Source organism: Triticum urartu, chromosome 3A (genome assembly GCF_056163025.1).
Source record: "Triticum urartu cultivar PI428250 chromosome 3A, HENAU_Tu73, whole genome shotgun sequence".
NCBI classification, from domain to species: Eukaryota; Viridiplantae; Streptophyta; class Magnoliopsida; order Poales; family Poaceae; genus Triticum; species Triticum urartu.
In genome coordinates, this window is record NC_141875.1 from 173,462,481 (window position 1) to 173,484,150 (window position 21,670).

Genomic DNA, 21,670 nt, shown 5'->3' on the forward strand with positions numbered 1-21,670 from the left:
CCTGTCGGGACGACGTGGCACAGACTAGTCCAATGGAGGAGCTGGCCCACGACCTCCTCGCCACCGACAACCATTCATGTGGGTTGTGGGGGCCAGCAACGTGGCGCAGCTCCGGCACCGCCTCTGGACAGGACGACCACGGTGAGCGACACACTCATCGTCGCTGGCATGGTCCGTTTCAGTGTGTCGATGGTGGTGTTAGCGCTGTGGCACGACCACCAGATCAACAACCGACTCGTTGAGGATGCACCGAGCGCCGAAGTGCGCGCACGCCGCGACGCGTCCGCGGAGTGGTGTAGCACGGCCAACTGCATCCCCAGGACCTGAGACCATGCCGGGTCATCTTGCTTTTTCAATGACATGTGGGGTCGCATGTGAGCAAAGGACATCTCCAACATTACCACGACCGCAACTGACTACCCTGGCACACGAAAAACACTCGTCCCTCGCGCCGTCGCGCGGTGCGTTCCCAGCCGGCGCCAGCTGCCCGCATTCATGCCGTCTGTCTGTATGTCGTCGTTAAGAGGCTCGATGCCCGAGGAACAAACTCCAGCGACTTAATGACGCGCCCAGATGCTTTGGACTCACCGGAATGCGCTACTTAAAGCGGCAATGCCCAGCTAACCTCCACACTGTAGCACATTGTCCTGCTACCTGGCACCACATCCGCCATGACCGCGAGCGCGAATGCTTCGTGGGAGAGCTTTGTCTTCGGGGATGAAGCTCGAGGTCGCCGCCCTCGCTCAAGTCGCCGCTCGCGACGCAATAGCGGCATAGCCGGACGCGGACGCGACCGCACAAGCGGTGGCCACGATGGTGGCCGACGACAAGAGCACCGTCAGCCACGCGTCCTACTTGTCGCCGTCCAACATCCGGCACCACCGAGGCCGGGGACTCCTCCGAGGATGAGTAGGGCATGGGAGGCGGCAGGGCATGCTGTGCCAACTGGCCAGTCTGTCTCCCGTGTTCTACTCTTCCTCGCCGGAGACCGCACCTTCGTCTTGAACCCCGCCCCCGTACATGGAGATCGCAGATGGAGGACGTCGGTCGCCGCTGTAGAGTACGTTTAGGGTCTGGTTTGTTTTATTTTTCTGTCCTATAAAAGTTCAAAATGTAATGAAAATCTGCCGTGTTTGCATTAATCTCGGCCGGTGTATATGAACTTTCACAGTAATATAGTATATTGTAGGAGTACTAGCAAGATGCCTGTGCGTTGCACGAAACATCAAGATCTTGTGGGAGAAAAGTATGAACGAGGGAAGGCCTTATCTACAAATGTGGAGAGGAGCGCGGGAAAATTGTCATAGTTCCCTTCCTATCCGTTAGATATAGATCGGCCTATATTGCAAGATGGCAGGCACACCATCATCACCAACTCTGCTTTTTATTGAACCGAGACAAAGCTAACATGCGATGTAAATAAACAGATAGGGTCTACATACACAATTTATCTTAGGCACTCTAATAGTACGTCCACTACACATTCACGCATTTCACATCTTTCTACATCTACGGGAACCTACGAAAGGGTTAACGTAAATTACCTCTCTCTATCCTCCCTGATTTTCATGGTGGTGGGCCCCTCCCTCCCCTTAATCTACAATCAACATCTCACACGTGTTTCACATTACGTTAATTACATAACTGGGATTACGTAGGTGTAGCATTACTCGTCCAAAAAAACCAACTAAGACAACCTCCCAACATATCGCGCGGGAAAAGACCCGTCCGGGCCATTTCAGTCGGGATTACTGGATTACTACTAGTAGTATCGATGGATCGCGCGAAGTACCAAGTTTTTTTTGAGGGGGCGAAGCACCTAGTTTAAAAGGAAAAAAGGCGGCACACTCACAGCACCCCTGTCACGGTCGCATTGCACCCCACACATGTTCGGTCCTACACACGGCTCACACAAACGGAACGCGCTTCGGCTTGCCTCTTCATTGACATGTGGGACTGCACTTGGAGAAACCGACCATGCGCCAAACTCCCCCCGCCCACCATGCGACCCCCCCCAAATTCCCCCGAAATCCCAAATTCCACCGCCCTTCGGCCAACTAGCCGGCGGGGAGGGCGGCTTTGGCGATACGTCGGCGCGATGGTTCGTCAAGGGGACGCACGGTGATCCTCTCGCTCCCACAGTACGCTCTCGTAGACTGCCGTCCTCGAGCCACGCCGCCACCGCTGGCGACATTCTTGTGGAGGCGCACGGCGGTCAGCGCCACCACCGCTGGCGACGTTCGTGTGGAGATGCACGGCGGTCAGCTTCTCCCATGGTACGCGGATTCTATACTAAGGCCCCGTGCATGTCGGTGTAGCGCTGAATGTTAGCTGATAGACGCTGTTAATCTCGTTTACAGTCAATATGCTCTGCTTAAGAAGCTTCATTGCCCTGTTCTGCACTCAATTTGCTTAGCTGAGATGGCATGCCAAGCCCGATTAGTTTCTAAAATATCTTGCCATATATTTATTGTGACAAAGATTGCCATGGTCTAGTAGCCAATCTTTTAGGTGAAATAGCTCTACACCGTTTTATAGCTAGATGGCTGTGTGCTCAGCCTCATTGACTGCTGAAACATCCTGCCATAATTTAGCACTCAAATCTGTTTGCTGAATTAGCTTTACATATATTTCGTTACTTAGATCTGCTCGTCCAAATATCTTTCCATAGCTTTAGACATCGACCTAGGTATTTTTTCTGGACTTCATAAAAAAGCATATATGTTTTTCCTGTAATATCTAGTAGAAGAACTAATTTGTATGTCTAATAGATGGACGGGACTTGGATAACTTCTGCTCGAAGATTCTCCGCTGCATATGTCGAGGGGGTTGAAAACTTCATGAACTTTATCAGAGCTGTGTACAGTGGTCCGAAATCAGATGTGCTCTGCCCGTGTAGGAGTTGTATGCAGTTACAAGACCCCAGTCAACTATGCAAAATCATCTACACTTGTATGGGATGTCAGTCACATATACTAGGTTGGTTCATCATGGTGAAGCTGTGAACGTCAATGTTACTGACTACGTGGCAGCAGCAGATCACCATCTTGATCTGCCTGATGCTCAGGTGGAAGAGGAGGAGGTGGTGGAGCCAGTGAGTTTGACCAACATTGAAACAATGCTACGAAATGCTCGTGCATTTTGTGAACTTTCACCTGCAAAAGAAAACGGTGGGCCCACATGTTGGAACAATGCAACGTGGCTGTCACCCTAGGAAATAAGCTGTCAGTGTTCTCAGTTATGGTCACCTTTCTTCAGGTGAAGACATCTGAGCGGATGACCAACAAATCATTCGATGCGATGTTGGCTGCTTTCCGCAAAGCTTTCCTAGATGCGTTTGAGCTGGCACACACCTATAGTAAAATGAAGAATTTCCTTCATACAGTTGGAACTGGATATGATATGATCCATGTTCGTAAGAATAATTGTGTTATGTTCAGGAAGGATTATGCCAACTTAAGTGAATGCCCGAAATGCAAATCATCAAGATGGAAAGATGGCAATGCTGGAGAGGATTCCTCATAATATTCTGAGACATTTTCCAGTTACACCAAGATTGCAGAGGTTGTTTCATGATGCTGAAACAAGAGAGGATGTACTGTGTCATTCCAGGAACCAGGAGTACAGAGATCAGAATGTAATGAGCCATCCATCACATGGTAGTGAGTGGAAAAGCTTAAATCAGAAACACAAAAAGTTTGCTGCTAACCCGAGAAACATTAGACTTGGCTTAGCTTCAGATGGATTTAACCCATTTGGCCACCAAAGCGCCACATATAGCATGTGGCCAGTGCTTGTTATCCCTTACAACATGCCTCCAAATGTCTGCACCAAAGAATCAAACTACATGATGGCCTTGCTCATCCCAGGTCGAAAAAGTCCTGGAAAGGATTTTAGTTTATTCATGGAGCCTCTTGTGGAGGAACTTCAACAGCTATGGAGGGGTGTTCTCACTCGAGACCTATATAGCAGCCTACCAGCTGATTTCTTTCTGCGCGCTATTATAATTTGGTGCATCCATGATTATCCGACTTTGGGCACTATGTCAGGGTGAATGACACATGGTTACAATCCATGTGTTCGCTGTGACAGGAATCCGCTGTCATATGCAATACTTAGCAAGATCTGTTACATTGGACACCGCCGTTTCCTTGCCAAGGACAAGCCGCATCCTACAAAATACCGAAGACATGTGTTCAATGCAAAGCATGAAAACCGCGATGCGCCAAAGAGGCTCACCGTTGATGAGTTGCAAGTGGAATTAGAGAAGGTCAGGCATATTACACTAGGAAACCATCCTGGTAATGGTAGCGGGAAAAGGAAGCGTGGCAGGGCGGAAGAGAGATTATTGTTTACCCGCAGGTCCACTTTTGTGACTTGGAGTATTGGAAAGATTTGGATTTGTGGCATAATCTTGACGTGATGCACATCGAGAAAAATATATGTGGCAACATTATCGGCACACTTCTTAATATTGAAGGGAAGACAAAAGATACCTTAAAATCTAGGATTGATTTGACACACCTGGGTATCAGAAAGGATTTGCAGGTGGAAGATGAAGGTAAACCACGGGATATGGCACCAGCTGTGTACGTCTTGGACAAGGTAAAAAGAAAAGAATTCTACGAGGTCCTGTCACGTGTGAGATTCCCACATGGATTTGCTTCCAACCCTGAAAGGAGAGTAAGTGCAGATGGAAACAAGGTACAAGGGTTGAAAACTCATGACTGCCACGTCCTACTTCAAAGGGTTTTACCTGTTATCCTTAGAGGATTGGGCCGCCCTGACTTATACAGAGCAGTTGCAGAGTTGGGACAATTCTTCAGGGAATTCTGTAGTAGAAATATTAGGGTAGATGCTTTGGAGTGTCTTAGAGACAAGATACCAACTATCCTATGCGACCTTGAGAAGATATATCCTCCAGCCTTCTTTGATGTGATGGTGCATTTGGCTGTTCATCTACCCGATGAGGCACTACTTAGAGGTCCAGTACAGTATGGCTGGATGTACCCTATTGAAAGGCGGCTAGGCACTTTCAAGGGCTATGTTAGGAACAGAGCTAGACCCGAGGGTTCCATTGTAGAGGCCTACATTGCTACAGAAGCATTGGCATTCTGCTCAAAATACATTGAAACAGCTGATCAGCTTAGCAAAGAGGTGGGTGAAGACAATCCCGGGCTCAATGTTTTCAATTATTCTATTCGAGTTATAGGGAAGAGTCAACAAGAGGACAAACCTAAATATTTGGACAAAATGGTTTGGTATGTGTTGAATAACTGTCCTGAGATACTACCTTATATCAAGTAAGTGCTAAGTACTGCAGCTTATACATCGTAATCTACTAAACTTACATCACATTCTTATATATTTAGATGTTTGACGTGATCACTATGTTGTGCAACATCTACAAAAAGGAGTTACTGCCAGAAAATCCAAGAAACATTGACAAACTGATTATGGCAGGATTTGCGAAATGGTTCAAGAGCCATGTAAGCTTTTGAATTGCACTGCCAGTTTTTTTAATATATTGAGTACATAAGATGATCATCTTGTCTATTTTCTAACCATAGGTTTAGAAGATGCGGGAGGATGGGCATGCAGTTGATGATGCCCTTTACACACTAGCAATGGGTCCTGATACTCGGGCAAGACATTATGAATCTTGCGTTGTTGGAGATGTGTGCTACAACACCCTTGCATGCGATGAAGGCAGGAAGACACAAAACAGTGCCATCATGAGCATGGATACGTACGATAGAGAGACAAATGAAATGTATGCTAACATAACAGACATTGTTCAGTTGCAGTATATCTCCAATTTCGAGGATCATCGATGTGTGGTTCTGTTGTGCTATCATTGGTATAACCTGTTTTCCAGGATCGCAAAACCAAGAGCTGATGATTATTTGAAATCCATCAATGTCAAGGTGGCGTACCAGACCAACACGCCTTTTATTTTGGCAAATCAAGCAACACAAATATTTTTCTTGGAAGACACATTTGCACGTAGCGATGACTGGAGAGTATTGCAAAGGTTTGAGCAGAAGAATTCGTTTAATGAAGTTGCACAACAAGATGATGCTTACACTGCTCCTGATGTACAAGATTCCACAGATGTTCCTAATATCTTTGAGAACCATCATGTCAATGACGCTAGCGAAAAGATTTCCTGTCGTGCTGTGGACATACAAGAGTTGATCAACAAGAAGCCAACGTTCAAGGACATTGAGGATGAAGAAGAAGATGACACTCTGGGGAATTATGATTCAGACTGATACACATGGCGAAGATGTTGACGCTACTGCTATGGATGATGATTAGATTGCTTTTGTTGTATTTGCCTGTCAGAAGACGTTTTTTATCTACTATGTGAAATTGTGTTTGCTATGACAATTAAAACCTGATGAACGTGTTGTTTAGTATTTTGCTGTGAGAGCATCACTTGTTATGTATGTTCATTTGTGTTTGGTGATTGTATGACGACTAAACTATGTCATCAAACGTCGAGCAAATTGCAGTCCAACAACAAGTGAGAGGCGGACCACACAAGACCTCCTCAGGAGCGGCCTCACCAGGCTGGCTCGCGAGGGGCGGAGAGTTCAAGGCCAGGCAAACCTCGCGAGGTTCTAGTGACATGAGCCATGACGACCAAGGCCAGGCGGGCGCCAGGCGGACGCTAGCGCGCAGTGTCCTTGTTTCCTCTTCGGTGCTAAGGGGGCAAGCGCAGGCGCGGAGTACCGAGGCATCAAGCAAATGTTTCCATATCGGTGCAACGAGACCAAGACCAGCAGGAAGGCAAGATGGAGGTCACCATGAAGCCCAAGGCGGCGTCACCACCACAACCTTTTGCAGGCGAAGACCACTTTTGTTAGGATAAGCTGTACTAGCTGTCCCCTTCCAAATTGGCCGTTGTTGGCTCCCTTCCCGCTCAATATTTGGAGAGAGGGCCAGGGCCTCTATAAATAGGACTAGCCACCACCGTAGCTATGGGCGGCCGGAGAGGGAAAAGAGGGAGATAGAGAGAGATCCGGACAACCACAAGCTCACCAAGAACAAGAACACTTCTCCTCAGGAGGTTGTTCTCCCCCTGTACTGTTCATCCTCAGCCCAAGAGCCAATCCACCACCACCACACTTGAGTAGGGTATTACACCACAACGGTGGACCGAACCAGTATAAATATTGTGTCCTTTGTGTTGCAAGTTGGTCGAGTTAGTTCGTAAGATCTTAGCTGAGTTAGGACGTGGATCAGTAGGGGGAAATCTTCGCGCGCACCCCAGTGTTCGAACCTTAAGGGTTTTGCCAGAACCCGTGATCCAACATTTGGCATGCCAGGTAGGGGTGCGCCGAAGCTTCCCTTTTGTCGCTCCGTGTCATGTCGCTTCGTCGTCTCCATGGCGGACGCACGCCGAGACCGCGCCGAGTGCCAGGCTGCCCTCGCCACCTGCGTCGCTCTGATGGCCCCAGTCGGCGGGCACCCCATCGCTCTTCGTCGCCTGCCACCAACGCCGCCACTGGCCTGGCGGGGAATGAGCAGCAAGCATCCTCTCTACACCCCTCAGTGCGACAGGACGGCTGCACCGCCACTCCATCACTGACTCCCTCTGGCTCGTCGTCTCACGCTCCTCGCGTTCCCATGGACGCACGGGCCGCGCTCCTCACGGCGCACGAGCTCCTGCACTACCGCCCAGTTGACGACCTCTATGAGGACTGGCTTTACCGCATCACCGAGCTTGTCCGCGCCGCAGGGGGATCCCTTGAGTCGTCCCACTATCTGCCTCACCCTCCGCCAGCCATGGGTGATGTAGCTCACGAAGCACCTCCACTACCTCTGCACCAAGATGGCGCCCTAGCGCCAAGGCGCGCGGCTCCACGGCGCGACCCACCGCGTCCAGTGATAACCCACAAGTATAGGGGATCGCAACAGTTTTCGATAAGTAAGAGTGTCGAACCCAACGAGGAGCTAAAGGTAGAACAAATATTCCCTCAAGTTCTATCGACCACCAATACAACTCTACGCACGCTTGACGTTCGCTTTACCTAGAACAAGTATGAAACTAGAAGTACTTTGTAGGTGTTGTTGGATAGGTTTGCAAGGTAATAAAGATTACGTAAATAAAAAGTAGGGGATGTTTAGGTTAAGAAAAAATAAAGTAAATATAGCGAGTGTGGAAAAGTGGTGGTAGGAGTTGTGAAATTTTCCCTAAGCAATTGACTACTTTACTAGACCGATTGCAAGTATTATGTGGGAGAGGCCATTGCTAGCATGTCATCCCTGACTTGGAATTCTATGCACTTATGATTGGAACTATTAGCAAGCATCCGCAACTACTAATGTTCATTAAGGTAAAACCCAACCATAGCATTAAGATATATTGGTCCCCCTTCAATCCCGTATGCATCAATTTCTATGCTAGGTTGAAGCTTCTGTCACTCTTGCCCTCCAATACATAGTCCTATCAACATACAAACTAACCCTAGGGTGTGATCCACGCGCGCAATCATATGATGGGCACCAAAGGACAGCAACATAACCACAAGCAAATGAAATCAATCATAGCAATTCATCAACCACCGATAGGACAACGAAAATCTACTCAGACATCATAGGATGGCAACACATCATTGGATAATAATATGAAGCATAAAGCACCATGTTCAAGTAGAGGGTATAGCGGGTTGTGGGAGAGTGGACTGCTGTAGATAGAGGGGGGAAGGTGATGGAGATGTTGGTGAAGATGGCGGAGGTGTTGGTGAAGATCGCGGTGATGATGATGATGGCCACGGCAACGTTCCGGCGCCACCGGAGGAGAGGGGGAGAAGGGCCCCCTTCTTCCTCTTCTTCCTTAACCTCCTCCCTAGATGGGAGAAGGGTTTCCCCTCTGGTCCTTGGCCTCCATGGCATGGGAGGGGCGAGAGCCCCTCCGAGATTGGATCTATCTCCCTGTTTCTCTCTGGTTCTGCATTCTGTTCTGGCTCTGTTTCACCGTTTCGTATATATATGGAGATCCGTAACTCCGATTGGCCTGAAACCTTCGCCGTGATTTTTTTTCCAAATATTAGCTTTCTTGCGGAAAAAGAAGAGCGTCAACCGCCTTACGGTGGGCTCACGAGGGTAGGGGCGCGCCCTAGGGGGCCCCCCTGCCTCGTGACCACCTCGGGCACTGGTTCGCGTTGATTTTCCTTCCGAATTTTCCATATTTTCCAAAAATAAGCTCCGTCCGTTTTTATCCCGTTTGGACTCCGTTTGATATGGATATTCTACGAAACCAAAAACATGCAACAGACATGAACTGGCACTGGGCACTGGATCAATATGTTAGTCCCAAAAATAATATAAAAAGTTGCCAAAAAGTGTATGAAAGTTGAATAATATTGGCATGGAACAATCAAAAATTATAGATACGACGAAGACGTATCAGCATCCCCAAGCTTAATTCCTGCTCGTCCTCGAGTAGGTAAATGATAAAAAAAATAAAAAAAATTGATGTGGAATGCTACCTAGCATAATCTTGATCATGTCTAATCATGGCATGAATATTAAGACACGAGTGATTCAAAGCAATAATCTATCTTTTGACATAAAGACAATAATACTTCAAGCATACTAATAAAGCAATCATGTATTTTCAAAATAACATGGCCAAAGAAAGTTATCCCTACAAAATAATATAGTCTGGCTATGCTCCATCTTCACCACACAAAATATTTACATCATGCACAACCCCGATGACAAGCCAAGCAATTGTTTCATACTTTTGACGTTCTCAAACCTTTTGAACTTTCACGCAATACATGAGCGTGAGCCATGGACATAGCACTATAGGTGGAATAGAATATGATGGGGAGAAGACAAAAAGGAGAAGATAGTCTCACATCAACTAGGCGTATCAACGGCTATGGAGATGCCCATCAATAGATATCAATGTGAGTGAGTAGGGATTGCCATGCAACGGATGCACTAGAGCTATAAGTGTATGAAAGCTCAAACTGAAACTAAGTGGGTGTGCATCCAACTTGCTTGCTCATGAAGACCTCGGGTATTTGAGAAAGCCCATCATCGGAATATACAAGCCAAGTTCTATAATGAAAATTCCCACTAGTATATGAAAGTGATAACTCAAGAGACTCTCTATATGAAGAACATGATGCTACTTTGAAGCACAAGTGTGGTAAAAGGATAGTAACATTGCCCCCTTTTTTTGCGGGCTTCTTTGCCCCCCCTTTTTTTTTAGGCTTCTTTAGCCTCTCCCCCCTTTTTGGGCAATGCTCTAATAATAATGATCATCACACTTTTATTTACTTACAACTCAATATTACAACTCGATGCTAGAACAAAGATATGACTCTATATGAATGCCTCCGGCGGTGTACCGGGATGTGCAATGATCTAGCGTAGCAATGATATCAAAAAACGGACAAGCCATGAAAACATCATGCTAGCTATCTTACGATCATGTAAAGCAATATGACAATGAATGCTCAAGTCATGTATATGATGATGATGGAAGTTGCATGGCAATATATCTCGGAATGGCTATGGAAATGCCATAATAGGTAGGTATGGTGGCTGTTTTGAGGAAGGTATATGGTGGGTTTATGGTACCGGCGAAAGTTGCGTGGTACTAGAGAGGCTAGCAATGATGGAAGGGTGAGAGTGCGTATAATCCATGGACTCAACATTAGTCATAAAGAACTCACATACTTATTGCAAAAATCTATTAGTAATCGAAACAAAGTACTACACGCATGCTCCTAGGGGGATAGATTGGTAGGAAAAGACCATCGCTCGTCCCCGACCGCCACTCATAAGGAAGACAATCAATAAATAAATCATGCTCCGACTTCGTTACATAACAGTTCACGATACGTGCATGCTACGGGAATCACAAACCTCAACACAAGTATTTCTACAATCCACAACTACCCAATAGCATGACTCTAATATCACCATCTTTATATCGCAAAACTATTGCAAGGAATCAAACATATCATATTCAGTGATCTACAAGTTTTATGTAGGATTTTATGACTAACCATGTGAATGACCAATTCCTGTTATCTCTCTAAACAGATATAAGTGAAGCAAGAGAGTTTAATTCTTTCTACAAAAGATATGCCCACGCTCTAACAAATATAAGTGAAGCAAAAGAGCATTCTACAAATGGCGGTTGTCTAAGTGAAGAGAAACAGGCAATCCAAACTTCAAATGATATAAGTGAAGCACATGAAGCATTCTATAAAGCTATACTCAAAAGATATAAGTGAAGTGCAATGAGCATTCTATAAATCAACCAAGGACTATCTCATACCAGCATGGTGCATAAAAAGAAAAATAAAAACCTAAATGCAAAAGACGCTCCAAGACTTGCACATATCGCATGAACGAAACGAATTCGAAAACATATCGATACTTGTTGAAGAAAGAGGGGATGCCTCCCCAGCATCCCCAAGCTTAGACACTTGAATCTCCTTGAATATTTACTTGGGGTGCCTCGGGCATCCCCAAACTTGAGCTCTTGCCTCTCTTCCTTCTTCGCACATCGAGACCTTCTCGATCATCGAACACTTCATCCACACAAAACTTCAACAAAAAACTCGGTAAGATCCGTTAGTATAATAAAGCAAATCACCACTATAAGTACTGTTGCAAACAAATTCATATTTTGTTTTTGCATTGTGTCTACTGTAATATAACTTTGTCATGACTTAATCCACTGATATAAATTGATAGTTTCATCAAAACAAGCAAACTATGCATCAAAAACAGAATCCGTCTAAAACAGAACAGTCTGTAATAATCTGAATATTCACCATACTTCTGATACTTGAAAAATTCTACCAAAATTAGGAAAAATAAAAAATTTGTATAGGAAGACAGTGCAAAACGAATCAGAACCATTTGACGTTCCAGCTAAAAATGTAAAATCGCGCACTACAGCCAAAGTTTCTGTCCTGCACCGTACAAACCATCAAGCAAATGTAAACATCCTAAAGGAAAACCTTGGCACATTATTTTTATAATACAATGGAATTATACAAGGGGATAATTATTTTTGTTGGAATGTTTCTGTAATCAAGATTCACAAAGTTGCCGTGAGCATGAACAAAGTTCAAGGAGCTCTCCCACTTCAACAGTGCTTGTCTTTCTCACTTTCACTTTCCTTTTTGAAAAGTTTTGGGTTCCCCTCTTTATTTTTGTTGTTTTTAAACTATATGAAAGCACTCAACAGAAATAAATGACTCTCTAAAACTTCCGGGTTGTCTCCCTGACAGCGCTTTCTTTAAAGCCATTAAGCTAGGCATATAGTGCTCAAGTAGTGAATCCACCCGGATCCCAAGGTATATCAAAGCCAATTTTAATTAACAATGATTTGTAATTTAGTAGTGAGCACAAAGAAACATATATCAAGCAATGAAAAAGTCTAACTCTCTTCCTATGCATCGGCATGTCATAAAAGAACAATTCATGCACACCTAGTAAAGGCCAATGCATAGTATAAACAGTTTCTTGCAATTTTATCATGTTGGAAACATAGAGAGGTGGAGATATAGTTCCTCTCTCATAATAATTGCAAGTAGGAGCAGCAAGCACATGCATATTATATTTATCAAAATCATCATGTGCAACGGTAAAAGGCAACCCATCAATATAATCCTTAATAAGTGCAAACTTCTCCGATATAGTGTAGTCGGGAGAATTCAAAAAGATAATAGGACTATCATGCGTGGGTGCAATAGCAACAATTTCATGTTTAACATAAGGAACTATAGCAAGTTCGTCTCCATAAGCATAATTCATATTGGCATCTTGGCCACAAGCATAGCAAGCATCATCAAAAAGGGATATTTCAAAAGAATCGACGGGATCATAGCAATTATCATAGCATTCATCCTTCGGTAAGCACAAAGGGGAATTAAACAATGTATGAGTTGAAGAGTTACTCTCATTATAAGGTGGGCACGGGTGATCAATCCAGTCTTCCTCCTTTTGTTCTTCGCTCTCCTCCTCATCTTTTTCATCCAATGAGCTCACAGTGTCATCAACTTCTTCTTCCATAGACTCCTGCAAAATATTATCTCTTCTTGGACAGCGGAGTATTCCTCAATATATTGTTTAACATAGGTATTAGAAGCATAATTATCATAGCAATATTTAAGTATAGCAAAATTTTCATATTTGTGAAAAGTAGCATCATACTTTTCAATCAAAGAAGCAATTTCATAAGCACCCTCAAAAGCAACAAATTCTTCAATTTGTTGAACATCATAGTAACTATAAACACCTTTAGCATAAGAAGATAAGATTCCATTATCAATAAACTCACATTGGTAGGGAAGGTGTTTCTTAGGGTTTTCAGAACAACAAGTAAAATCATATAATTCACATAAATTCCAAGCATAGCATTGCAAACGTTGAATTTGACTCCATAATAGTTTCCCTTTTTCAGATATACGGTGTCGCACATAACAAGCATGCTCATCGAAAGATTTGCCCTCAACTAAGCTAGTTGGGGTTTCGGCACGAGCACAAAGGGATCGAAGGTGATCCAAGTAAAAAGCTTCAGCAGTGTGATAGATTTTGAGTGGTTCTTCAACCATTGGTTCAGTAGGTACAACTATTTTTTTGGTATTTTGCATTTTCTACCCATAACTAAAGATAGAAAACAACTAAGAACATCAAATAAAAATTTCTTAGTGATAAAACAAACAAGCACACACGAGAATATTCACCCCACGCTATTGCTCCCCGGCAACGGCGCCAGAAAAAGGTCTTGATAACCCACAAGTATAGGGGATCGCAATGGTTTTCGATAAGTAAGAGTGTCGAACCCAACGAGGAGCTAAAGGTAGAACAAATATTCCCTCAAGTTCTATCGACCACCAATACAAATCTACGCACGCTTGACGTTCGCTTTACCTAGAACAAGTATGAAACTAGAAGTACTTTGTAGGTGTTGTTGGATAGGTTTGCAAGGTAATAAAGATTACATAAATAAAAAGTAGGGGATGTTTAGGTTAAGAAACAATAAAGTAAATATAGCGAGTGTGGAAAAGTGGTGGTAGGAGTTGTGAAATTGTCCCTAAGCAATTGACTACTTTACTAGACCGATTGCAAGTATTATGTGGGAGAGGCCACTGCTAGCATGTCATCCCTGACTTGGAATTCTATGCACTTATGATTGGAACTATTAGCAAGCATCCACAACTACTAATGTTCATTAAGGTAAAACCCAACCATAGCATTAAGATATATTGGTCCCCCTTCAATCCCGTATGCATCAATTTCTATGCTAGGTTGAAGCTTCTGTCACTCTTGCCCTCCAATACATAGTCCTATCAACATACAAACTAACCCTAGGGTGTGATCCACGCGCGCAATCATATGATGGGCACCAAAGGACAGCAACATAACCACAAGCAAATGAAATCAATCATAGCAATTCATCAACCACCAATAGGACAACGAAAATCTACTCAGACATCATAGGATGGCAACACATCATTGGATAATAATATGAAGCATAAAGCACCATGTTCAAGTAGAGGGTACAGCGGGTTGCGGGAGAGTGGACCGCTATAGATAGAGGGGGGAAGGTGATGGAGATGTTGGTGAAGATGGCAGAGGTGTTGGTGAAGATCGCGGTGATGATGATGATGGCCACGGCGGCGTTCCGGCGCCACCGGAGGAGAGGGGGAGAAGGGCCCCCTTCTTCCTCTTCTTCCTTGACCTCCTCCCTAGATGGGAGAGGGGTTTCCTCTCTGGTCCTTGGCCTCCATGGCATGGGAGGGGCGAGAGCCCCTCCGAGATTGGATCTATCTCTCTGTTTCTCTCTGGTTCTGCGTTCTGTTCTGGCTCTGTTTCACCATTTCATATATATATATATATATGGAGATCCGTAACTCCGATTGTGCTGAAACCTTCGCCGTGATTTTTTCCGAATATTAGCTTTCTTGCGGCAAAAGAAGAGCATCAACCGCCTTACGGTGGGCTCACGAGGGTAGGGGGCGCGCCCTAGGGGGGGGCCCTGCCTCGTGACCACCTCAGGCACTGGTTCGCGTTGATTTTCCTTCCGAATTTTCCATATTTTCCAAAAATAAGCTCCGTCCGTTTTTATCCTGTTTGGACTCCATTTGATATGGATATTCTGCAAACCAAAAACATGCAACAGACAGGAACTGGCACTAGGCACTGGATCAATATGTTAGTCCCAAAAGTAATATAAAAAGTTGCCAAAAAGTATATGAAAGTTGAATAATATTGGCATGGAACAATCAAAAATTATAGATACGACGGAGACGTATCATCCGGCGCCCGCGTGTGAAGAAAGAAGCTGTCAAGAAGTCCCTCGACTGCAAGAGAACGCTCCACCACTCCTTGCACTGTCGCGCCAGGATCGTTTGTTGCGGCAAGGCCCCGCGCCGCTTGCCGTAGGGGCGCGTGGGAGCCAAGACCAATTTCCACCTCCAAGGCGGGCCTCGGTGACCACGGCCGGCTGCCGCGCCTTCACCCCCGAGCTGCGTAGCGTCGCCTGGCCGGGCAAGTTCAAGCCAGATCTACCTCCTCGATATGACGGCACCCCTGACCGCGCGGAGTTCCTGCAGCTCTACGAGCTGAGCATCGAGGCGGCCAACGGTGACGAGAAATTCATGGCGAACTAGTTTTCCATGGCTCTCAAGGATAGCGCCCGCTCCTGGCTCCTGAACCTGCCTCCAGGCTCCATTTCCTGCTGGGACGAGATGCGCGACCGCTTCGTCGCCAACTTCTAGGGCAATCGTGACCGCCCCCCGACCGCGGGATACCTGCGTTGCGTCAAGCAACAACCAGGAGAGACCCTCCAGAAGTACATCCAGTGCTTCAACAGCGTTTATCTCAAGATCCGCAAGGTGACGGACGAAGCCATCATCTCCGCGTTCTCTGATGGCGTCCGTGACGTCAAGATGAAGGAGGAGCTCGCCATCCACGAGGAGCTGTGCACGTCTCTGGAGCCATTCAACATTGCGACCAAGTGTGCAAGAGCTGAGGAGGGGCGCCTCTCCCTCCTCGAGCTCCCGACTGCGGACCTGGAGGAGAAGAAAGCCAAGGCCAAGGACGTGAAGCACAAGGGAGCAGCCGTGCTCGCGGCGGAGCTAGACACCAAGCACGGCAGAGACCAGCCCGAGTCATCCAAGAGCATCCGACCATTCTGTGCCTTCCATAACCTGCATACCCACAACACCAGCGATTGTCAAGAGCTCAGAGCCATTTTAGAAGGACGCCTCGGTCAATGCCCCGAGCGCAGCGACCGGGGCTACGGCCGAGGAGGAGGACGTGGTGGCGGACGCTGGGACGACCATGGCCCGTGCCAGGAGTGGCGCGACCGGCCTCGTGAGGACCGCTGGCAGGATCAGCCTCGCGAGGGCGCCTGGCGCGACCGGCCTCATGAGGATCGTCCTCAAGGCAATGTTGGCCTTCCTCCACTACCGCCACCACCCAGAAGGAATGATGACCACCATCAAGATGAGGGGGCTGGGGGCTTCCAGGAGCCGCGCGCTGTCGCCTGCATCTTGGGCGGAGCTCAAGCCCCAGCCTTGCATCATATCTTCAAACAGTTTGCTCGCGAAGTGAATGCAGTCCTCCCCAAGCTCGAGGCCTCACGCCCGCTCAGATGGTCCAAGTGTCCCATCATGTTCAGTTCGGCAGATCAGCTCAAGTGCGCAGCTACTGCAGGCGTCCTCCCAATGCTTTGTTCACCAGTCATCAACAACGTGCAAGTTACCAAGACCCTCATCGACGGCGGCGCAGGGCTCAATGTCATGTCCGTCGACACGTTCGACAACCTCCAAGTGCCATATGACCAGCTTCAGCCTACCAAGCCTTTCTCAGGAGTGACCGACAGCTCTACTACCCCGATCGGGCAGGTCCGCCACCCCATTACCTTTGGAGAATGCAACAACTACCACACCGAACTCATCGACTTCGACGTTGCTTACATCCGCCTGCCATACAACGCCATCCTCGGGTATCCAGCATTGGCCAAGTTCATGGCGGTGACCCATCACGGCTACAATGTCCTCAAGATGCCGGGAAGCGGCGGAATCATCATAGTCCCGTGCGAGGAAAGAGACACGGTGTGCTCCCTCGAGCGTGCCTTCTAAGCTGCACCAATCAACGACCCCGACAGCCAAGATGAGCGCCCTCCTGAGACCACCCCAAGAAGAAGAAGCAGTTGTGCCATGCAGGGCCTCAGGCAAGAGACACCTCGTCAGCATCGGCACCGGCGCCTGGGGCGCCCCCCTCCATCGCATAGGAAAGCATGCCTAGCGCCCCTCTCAGGCAGGGCTCGGGGGCTCTCTTCTGGAGGGCCTCAGACTTTGCCAACATCATGAGGGAGGCGCTTGGGCACCACTTGGAGGCATGCTTCGCGGCACGTTTCCCTCAGGAGAACACAGGGTAAGGGGTGCCCACCGTTCAGGAGTTCATCACCAAGACCACTCAGGAACTGTAAGACGCAAGGGCCATGCCCGGCGGTCGCCGCTGACCAAGCGCAGCTCCCCATCCAGGCAAGGATGCCGGGCTGCGCGTCTGCATCGACGTCCCAGCGCTCAACCGGGCCGCCTCTGAGGAGCTTTTCTGGCCTTCGCGCGTGGGACGCTGCGAGGGCCCACCTCACAGCTACGTTCGCATGCCCTTTGTCCTGCCGAGCATGGCGACCGCCTATCAACGCAACCTGCAGAGCATCCTGGCGGCTCAGGAGGCCAGGCACCACGTTGCGCTGATGGAGATGAAGACGGTCGTCAAGGAGCCCCCTGGACCCCCAGAGCCTCCCGAGGCTCAGGGCCCCGGTGGCTCATGAGGAGCAGCCCCTTCGCCGCGTACCTTCAGCTGCCCCAACTCTCCTTCATCAATAGAACCAGGTGACATTTTCCAAGTTCATTCAGCTCGGAGCGCCCCCAGGGCTGCACCATTCCCAGGCCGCGTGGGTCCGTCCCTGTGGCATGTATCCCTTTTTATGTCTTTAGCTTACCTTGTTGGGGGCGCCCCTCGGGCTGCATCATCCCCATGCCGCTCGGGCCTGACCCAGTGGCATGCATCTTCCCTGCATTTACCTGAGCTAGGTTGCCTTTCATGCTTAATCTATCTATGACTATCACCTGCTTGATCGTCGCCCATCGCGGGAGCCGTGCGCCGGTCGTCTTTCTTCAGGACCCTTCACGTGAGTAAGTTAAGCACGGCGTCTGTGCTCAGGCCCGTCCCTGCTGCGTCGATAAATCCAGCGGCTGAGCTCTGTCTGGCGGGCCGGCCCCGTTCATGTCACCTCCTGGGGCCGTTGGTGCTTGGCTTTTTCACGCGATGACCTCAGGATATTCGTTCGGCGCAGGTTGTCTAACCACCTCGCAGGATCTAGACAGTGAACAAGAACCAAGACCAGGCACAACCCGCCTTGAGGTAGGGCCTCGCGAGTTCCGCGCTGGCTCACGAGTGCCCAGATACACCTCGTCTAGCCCTGCCGTGCAAGCCACGTGTCAGGGCAGGGCTGTACACGCCCCGGGGGTTCTTCGCAGTAGGGAGTCCCCCACCCATGCACCAGTGGAAGCACCATGCTCCACGCTGGCCATCGACATTACCGAGGAGCGGCTATGCCCGTGCACAAGCGGAAGCACTACACTCCACGCTGGTGATAAACAACTGAGGGCGGCCTCACGGCCGTACCAACCTCAGGGAGCCCCAGAGCTCAGTGTCTGGCCTCACCGCAACGCTTCCCCTCAGGAGAGCCACGTGAGGGGGCTGGGCACGGGGGATGCGCTCGCCTCAAGCCCAAGCGTACGCCACCCAACCAGGTCCCTCAGACCTGGTCGTCGCACACCCCTCCCGAGCCGAGCCTCGACGAGGGCAAAGGTATGGAGAATGTTTGCACGTCAAGGAGGAGTACTGAGCATCGTGACTCAGGAGCCTAACTGGTCATGTAGCCCCTCACTCCTTGGCCCATCCTGGTTTCCGGTCGGCCCAACGGTGGTTGAGGTATGCGCGCGGACGGGCTCTGCCGACGTAGAACATTAACCCATCCTCGCGTATCCTTCCTATAAGCTGTTTGCGCGTCAAGGGGGACTCCTGAGCATCGCGACTCAAGAGCCTAACTGGTCACGTAGCCCCTCACTCCTTGGTCTGTCCTGGTTTCTGGTCGACCCAACGGCAGTTGAGGTATGCGCGGAGCCGGGATCTGCCGACGTAGAACACAAAGCAGATAGGAAGAAAATCGCAAAATCTCAAAGCAAATATTACAAGACATATTGTTCTCACAATATCAAACACGAGTTTAATGCCTCCACGAGGCATGGTGCATGTTGCAGGAATAAAACAGAAAAGTAGCCGCAGGTCACCCCTGGACACCGCTGGCACCTGCAAGAGGTGCCTCCTCATGGGTAGCGTCGCCTTCACCTGCATCACCGGTCGAGGGCGCGGGGGCGAAGGCGTCGAACTTCTTCAACAGGGCCTCCACTTGACCCTTCACGGCTGCGGCGGCAGCCGCGCAGTGTTCATCAGCTACAGGCTCCAGCAGCTCGTCAAGACGAGCGCTGGGGTAACGAAGGTGCAGGTGGCTGAAGACCCGCGTCAGCGCGGCCGAGGAAAGGACGCGAGCCTCTACCTCCGCCATGGGACCTCCTCTTCTTCGGCGGGAGCAGCTCGGGCTCCCTGAGGGGAGCTTTGCCCTTCTCAGCGGCCGAGAACCTCCGGATTGGCGCCATGTCCGCACAAGCAAGGAGTGGATCTAGGAAGGAGAAGAAGCGGGAGAGGCAGAGGAAGAAATGGGCGACGGGGGCTCTGCCCCCTCCTCATTTATACCAGGAGAAGGCCAACCAGCTCCCCCCACGATCACAGGAAATGATGGCTTTCCTTGCATGTCGCAGGGACTTGTTAAGTCGGGCATTTGCCAAGGCAGCATGGGGAAGCGGGGACGCCCACACCAAATCAAATGCCACAAGTCAACCAAGGCCGCAGGCTATTGGGGCCCGCGGTGCTCCGCACTTGACCTTTGGCTTCGCCTTGAAGCCAAGCCCGAGCGCACCTTGGGCCCGGGGGCTACTGTCAGCGTTCTGGGAACGGGGGTCCCCAGACTTGCCTATCTGCGGCCCACGGCGTGGCTTTGCTAGCAGGCCTGTACAACCCATCTTCGTCAACAAGGCACTCAAGACCTTCGCGAGGGGCAAGCCTTGCGAGGCGGATGACACAAGACCTCCTCAGGAGCGGCCTCACCAGGCTGGCTCGCGAGGGGCAGAGAGTTCAAGGCCAGGCAAACCTCGCGAGGTTCTGGTGACGTGAGCCATGACGACCAAGGCCAGGCGGGCGCCAGCGCCTATAGTGTCCTTGTTCCTCTTCGGTGCTAAGGGGGAAAGCACAGGCGCGGAGTACCGAGGCATCAAGCAAAGGTTTCCATACCGGTGCAACGAGACCAAGACCAACAGTACGACAAGATGGAGGTCACCATGCAGCCCAAGGCGGCGTCACCACTAGAGCCTTTTGCAGGCGAAGACCACTTTTGTCAGGATAAGCTGTACTAGTTGTCCCCTTTCAAATTGGCCGTTGTTGGCTCCCTTCCCGCTCAATATGTCGGATCACGGGTCTGGGAAAACCCTTAAGGTTCAAACACTAGGGTGCGCGCGAAGATCTCCCCCCTATCGATCCGCGTCCTAACTTAGCCTAGATCTCACGAACTGACTCGGCGAACTCGCAACACAAAGGACACAAGATTTATACTGGTTCGGGCCACCGTTGTGGTGTAATACCCTACTCCAGTGTGGTGGTGGATTGCCTCTTGGGCTGAGGATGAACAGTACAAGGGAGAACAGCCTCCTGAGGTCGAGGTGTTCTTGTGCTTGGTCTACTTGTATGGTTGAGGATGAACTTGATCCTCTCCTGCCTACAGTGGTGGCTAGTTCTATTTATAGAGGCCCTGGTCCTCTCCCCAAATATTGAGCGGGAAGGGAGCCAACAGTGGCCAATTTGAAAGGGGACAGCTAGTACAAGCTATGCTGACAAAAGGTGGTGTTCGCTTGCCAAAGGTTCTGGTGGTGACGCCGTCCTGGGCTCCATGGTGACCTCCGTCTTGCCGTCCTTCTAGTCTTGGTCTCGTTGCACCAATATGGAAACCTTTGCTTGATGCCTTGGTACTCCGCGCCTGCGCTTGCCCCCTTAGCACCAAAGAGGAAACAAGGACGCTGCGTTCGCTGGCGCCCGCCTGGCGCCCGATCGTCATGGCTCACGTCACAAGAACCTCGCGAGGTTTGCCCAACCTTGAACTCTCCGCCCCTCACGAGACGGCATGGCAAGGCCGCTCCTGAGGAGGTCTTGTGTTTCCCGACTCGCGAGGCTTGGCCCCTCGCAGGGGTCTTGATTCCTTGTTGATGAAGATGGGCCGTACAGGCCTGCTAGCAAAGCCACGCCATGGGCCGCAGGCAGGCAAGTCTGGGGACCCCCGTTCCCAGAACACCGACAGTAGCCCCCGGGCCCAAGGCGCGCTCGGGATTGGCTTTGAGGCGAAGACAAGGGTCAAGTGCGGAGCGCTGCGGGGCCCAATAGCCTGTGGCCTCGGTCGACGCGTGGCGGTTGATTGGACATGGGCTTCTCCGCTTCCCCATGCTGCCTCGGCAACCGCCCAACGTGACAAGTCCCTGCGACATGCAAGGAAGAC